We start from the raw sequence: 5,581 nt of genomic DNA on the forward strand, positions 1-5,581 counted from the left end.
GCGCCCTGGGCCAAAGGCAGGCGCTAAACCGCTGCGCCACCCAGGGATCCCTGTCCTTCAGATTTTTGTTAAGCATTTGGTTAATTCCTAGAATTCTGGAAGAATTGTTTTTGACAATATTTGTCAGTGCTCTTACTGTTTTTATGAAGGACATCATTTTTGTTGGTCCTTCCTCTGACAATCCAGAAACACTCCCCTTTCTTGAATCTTCTGAATTTATAACAAATATGTTATCTATGTTTTTTTAATGATCAATAGATAATTAAATTATAAGTGTGCTGGTTAAGTAAGAAAACATTTCAGAATGGCCATTTAGCATTTTATATATGCTATTAGGCTAAACACTCACATCCACATTACTTCTATGAAGATTATACAAATTAATATTTGTAAATTGAAACTACATGGCATAAAGGAAAATGAAGGTCTAACAAAATTTTTGTCTAGTTGTCATTGGAATATATCAATTTCCAGGATTGGCCAAGAGAGATTTAATTATAAGTGAAAGAAACATACTAAACTTGAAAATTTTTTCACATACTGCATTTGGTACATATTTTCCCCCAGTGACATTCAGATAGAGCTTGAATGACCAATAATCTAATTAATATTCTTAGGACATCATAATAAAATATAAAGCAATATATTTTTAATCAGAAGAATTGATTGTCTTTTTGCTATTTCATGCACCTATCTTATTATTTTGTATTATTTTCTACTGTGGATAGGGAGTTGGTGGAGTAATATAATTTTTTCATTGTGTAGAGCTTTGAATATCCTCTAAGCCTGCTCTATTGATCATAGCTTGGAAGATATTTATAATTTGGAGCTTATTCCTAAAATAAAAACTAGAAAGCCTTGATCCTGAATTCATGAGAAGTTTTCTCTACACTTATATGCCCTACCAATGTCACCTGAAATACTCTGTTTTCAGATTCATATAAAACTAATTTTAATCAGAGCATTTTTCAATTTTAAAAATATAAAATATGTAAAATGTATATATTAAACATAACGTGTATCTTTTTTCATAAAACAAGAGCTACTGTCGATTATAAAAGAAAGAATGAAAGAAAAAAGTTAAAACCAAAAGGAAAGAAAAAATGTATTTCATAAAATAACCCATTACATAATTCTATTTTCAAAGGAAAGTTGCAATTATGTTTAAAGTAGAAAATGCTTACAGTTAGTAGGTGCTTTAGAAATATAGGTCATAACAAGTATTTCCCATTATATCACTAAAGGCTTGGAAGTAATATTAAATTTTCTTTATAAAAAAGCTATTTTGTTTTGTAACTCTACTAGATGCCCTAAAGCATGTATATACACAAGAATATGTTTATAAACATAGATTTCTTTTAAAACAATGAATACTCAGGGTGCCTGGCTGGCTCAGTCAATAGAGCATGTAACTCTTGACATAAGGGTCCTGAGTTTGAGGCATAGAGCCTATTTTGTTTATTTTCTAAATAAATAATTTGTTTATTTTATTTGTTTGTTTTATAAATAAATAATTTGTTTATTTTATAAAGATTTTATTTATTTATTTATTTGAGAGAGAGAGAGAGAGAACATGAACAGAGGGAGGGGCAAAGGGAGAGGGAGAAGCCTACTCCTGCCTGAGCAGGTTGTGCATCTCAGGGCTCCATCCCAGGACCCTGGGATCATGACCTAAGCTGAAGGCAGACGCTTAATGTTCTGAGCCACCCAAGCATCCTATGGAGCCTATTTGAAAAAAAAAAAAAAAAAGAAAAGAAAAAAGAAAAGAAAAGAAAAGAAAAGAAAAGAAAAGAAAAGAAAAAAAAGAAAGAAAGCAATGAATGTTCCCAAACTTCTTTTTTTTAATAGATCAACATCTTACGCTTTATAATACACTCACATTTATACACAAATTTCATGTTTACAAGTACAAAAGGCAAAAGACCCTCCAGGAATTGAAGTAAATGCATCAGTAGCTACATTCAATAGTGTTAAAACTGTTGTCCCACTCTCCCATTTTCCCAAACCTAGAAGGAAATTGTAACAGCCATTGCACTCACGGACATCATTTTCAGAAGTTGGAGATCGTGTGTAGTTTGGCACACGTCTGGGTTTCTACAGAGCTAAACTGAGAGTCTATTGTGTTCCAGGCTAAATCAGCCAGAAGAAAGTCATCCATTGCTGTTTGAGTTTCGTTGCTGGTGAAGAACAAGCTCCCCAGGGTTTCGAAGACGGAATTCATTGTGTTTCTGTACTGTTCAACTGAACTTTGCTCTCTACAGTAGAGGTATATAAAAATATACAGTAGGTATATTTTTAGCAGCGGAGATTCCTTCAGTTTGGGTCTGTGTCAGATGAATCAGTACTCATGGAAAAGCTGGAGTGTTTCAGAATACTTCCCAGAGGCAGATGGGGGCTACTGTCTAAAAAGAAGTTTAAATCTGTCTGTGTCTGTGTGTCAAACATTTCAAGGCCTAAAAAGTTAGAATTTCCCCTACAACTATAGGACTGAGCAGGGGTGTCTGCAAGGAAGAGGTCCGTTTGGGTTTCTATGTCCAGCGATTCCAAGCAGGCTCAGTGGTCATGGTGTTAAGCTCACTCTCTTTGGTTTGAGTCTGGATATTTGAGGCCGACAAGAACTCTTCAATATCAAAATCCATTGCTGGATTCTGGGTAGGGCCAGATGGAAGCTGGGGGTCAGGTCCAGTACTCTTGTCAGACAAAAGACTACGATTGTCCAGTGTCTGACTGAGCAGATTACTTGACAAGTTTCCTAATCACTTAATAAATCTATAGTTTGGGTCTGATTATCTGTCATGTTCTGTGAAGGAAGCATACTGTGCTGTGCACTGAAGTTTATAATTGGTGCAGATTTCTCAAGATCTTGATTTAAAGTGTTAGGGTGGTTCTGAGGTAACAAATCATGAGTGACAGTTTCTGCTACTAAGCTGCTGCCTATAATACTGTCTGTAGAAACGCCATAGGATGGATGGGCGCTCTCAAAAATGTCTCCATGCATTACAGCTTGGTCCATCTGTACTTGGTTATCTGTCAGATTCTGCACTCCACTGGTCTGGGTTTCTCTGGAGATCCCACCTGACTGGGAACAGGCATCTATAAATGCATCAGTCTGAGCAGCTATGGATGAGGTCACCTTAGAACTGGGCAAAAACGTTTGCATATGAACGCTATGGGAAGGGAGACTTGAGAACCAAATGTCAAATCTTCTTGAAAACAAGAAGGTACAGAGGAATCAGGGCCAGCCCACTATGTGGAAGGTATGAAGTGCGGTGTGGTGTAAGACAGGTCCGTCTGTGTGTTGATGGAAGAAATGCTGTTCTTCTGACAGGTGTTCCCTAGTTCTTGTGAAGGATCAGACAGGCTCTTACCCAAGTTCACTTGAACACCTGTACTAATTGGCTTCATAGCCACAGGACTTACAATTTTTGAAAGAGGGAGACTCTTTTTAAGACAGGCAGCCTCTGAATCTAGGCCAAGGATGAGGGTTCCTACTGACAAGGGCAGTATGTACACAGCACCTGGGGCAGAACCTTGATGATCGACACCCAACACCACAGGCTGAGCCCAGGAGTCGGCTGTAGGCACGAAGACAGGCACGGGAGAAAACTGCATAACAGGAAGTTTCATCAGAGCCACTTTGGGCTTGGGTAAAAGCAACTTCTGAGAGTATCTTGGAGGTGGTGTGAAAGTCTGCTTTCTGGCATTAGAGCTGCAAGAGTCTTCAAAAGATGCAACCAGCTTTATTTCTGAAGTTTCCAGTTCCTGAGTGTCTGGTTTGGGAACTGGTTGGGTGCTTAGGGACTCAGTGGTCTTACTGGACAACTTCTGGCTGTGCAGGCAGCTGTTTTCCTTTTTTTACTCGGTAGATCCCTGTGCTCTGCTGGGATCTCATGTGCAGTGCGGTAGATGTGGGACCATAAAGCAGTTCTACTGGCATAGAGACGGCCGTGTGTGCACTGGAAGGTCTTGCCACAATCCTCTGCATGCCTTTCAAGTCCCACTTTGTGCCACAGGAATTGCTGCACTTACTGCATTTATGCTTCTTTTCAGCATGGATTTTCATAAAGTGCTGTTTTACAAGAGAAAATGGTCTGTCAGGGCTTCTAGGGCATCATTCAATTGGACAACAGTAGAATTTCGGTACGGCTTTCAAGTATTTATTTATTTATTTATTTATTTATTTATTTATTTATTTATTTATTTATTTATTTATTTATTTATTTTTTATTGGAGTTCAATTTGCCAACATATAGCATAACACCCAGTGCTCATTCCGTCAAGTGCTCCCCTCAGTGCCCATAACCCAGTCACCCTCACCCCCAGCCCACTTCCCTTTCTACCACCCCTTGTTCGTTTCCCAGAGTTAGGAGTCTCTCATGTTCTGTCTCCCTTTCTGATATTTCCCATTAATTTTTTCTCCTTTCCCCTTTATTCCCTGTCACTATTTTTTATATTCCACAAATGAATGAAACTATATAATGTTTATCCTTCTACGGTTGACTTATTTCACTCAACATAATACCCTCCAGTTCCATCCACGTCGAAGCAAATGGTGGGTATTTGTCATTTCTAATGGCTGAGTAATATTCCATTGTATACATAAACCACATCTTCTTTATCCATTCATCTTTCGCTGGACACCAAGGCTCCTTCCACAGTTTGGCTATTGTGGACATTGCTGCTATAAACATCGGGGTACAGGTGTCCTAGCATTTCATTGCATCTGTATCTTTGGGGTAAATCCCCAACAGCGCAATTGCTGGATCCTGGGGCAGATCTATTTTTAACCCTTTGAGGAACCTCCACACAGTTTTCCAGAGTGGCTGCACCAGTTCACATTCCCACCAACAGTGCAAGAGGGTTCCCCTTTATCTACATCCTCTCCAACATTTTTTGTTTCCTGTCTTGTTAATTTTCCCCATTCTCACTGGTGTGAGGTGGTATCTCATTGTGGTTTTGATTTGTATTTCCCTGATGGCAAGTGCTGGGGAGGATTTTCTCATGTGCTTGAAAATGGATGAAATATCTTAATGTGAGACAAGATTCCATCAAAATCCTAGAGGAGAACACAGGCAACACCCTTTTTGAACTCGGCCACAGTAACTTCTTGCAAGATTCATCCATAAAGGCAAGAGAAACAAAAGCAAAAATGAACTATTGGGACTTCATCAAGATAAGAAGCTTTTGCACAGCAAAGGATACAGTCAAAAAAACTCAAAGACAACCTACAGAATGGGAGAAGATATTTGCAAATGACGTATCAGATAAAGGGCTAGTTTCCAAAATCTATAAAGAACTTATTAAACTCAATAGCAAAGAAACAAACAATCCAATCATGAAATGGGCAAAAGACATGAAGAGAAATCTCACAGAGGAAGACATAGACATGGCCATCAAGTCTTTTCTTATTGTTGGATTAACTATGCCATCCTGCAGGCAGTGGCTCTTCGGGGTGCATGTTGAGTGCTGGGCTGTTGGGCAGGATCTTGCCGCAGCTGCGCACCGTGCACAGGATGTGGGTCCCACCGCCCGGGACAGCTCGCCCACCCACGGCTGGACGTGAGGGAGCCTTAGAGGCCGT

General features: G+C 39.2%; 1 pseudogene; it reads right to left on the reverse strand.

Moving 5' to 3' along the window:
• Positions 1-2,050: 2,050 nt before the first annotated feature.
• LOC129516666 (ATM interactor-like) lies at positions 2,051-4,078 on the reverse strand (annotated as a pseudogene).
• Positions 4,079-5,581: the final 1,503 nt, after the last annotated feature.

Source organism: Nyctereutes procyonoides, unplaced genomic scaffold, assembly GCF_905146905.1.
Source record: "Nyctereutes procyonoides isolate TBG_1078 unplaced genomic scaffold, NYPRO_anot_genome, whole genome shotgun sequence".
Taxonomy (NCBI): domain Eukaryota; kingdom Metazoa; phylum Chordata; class Mammalia; order Carnivora; family Canidae; genus Nyctereutes; species Nyctereutes procyonoides.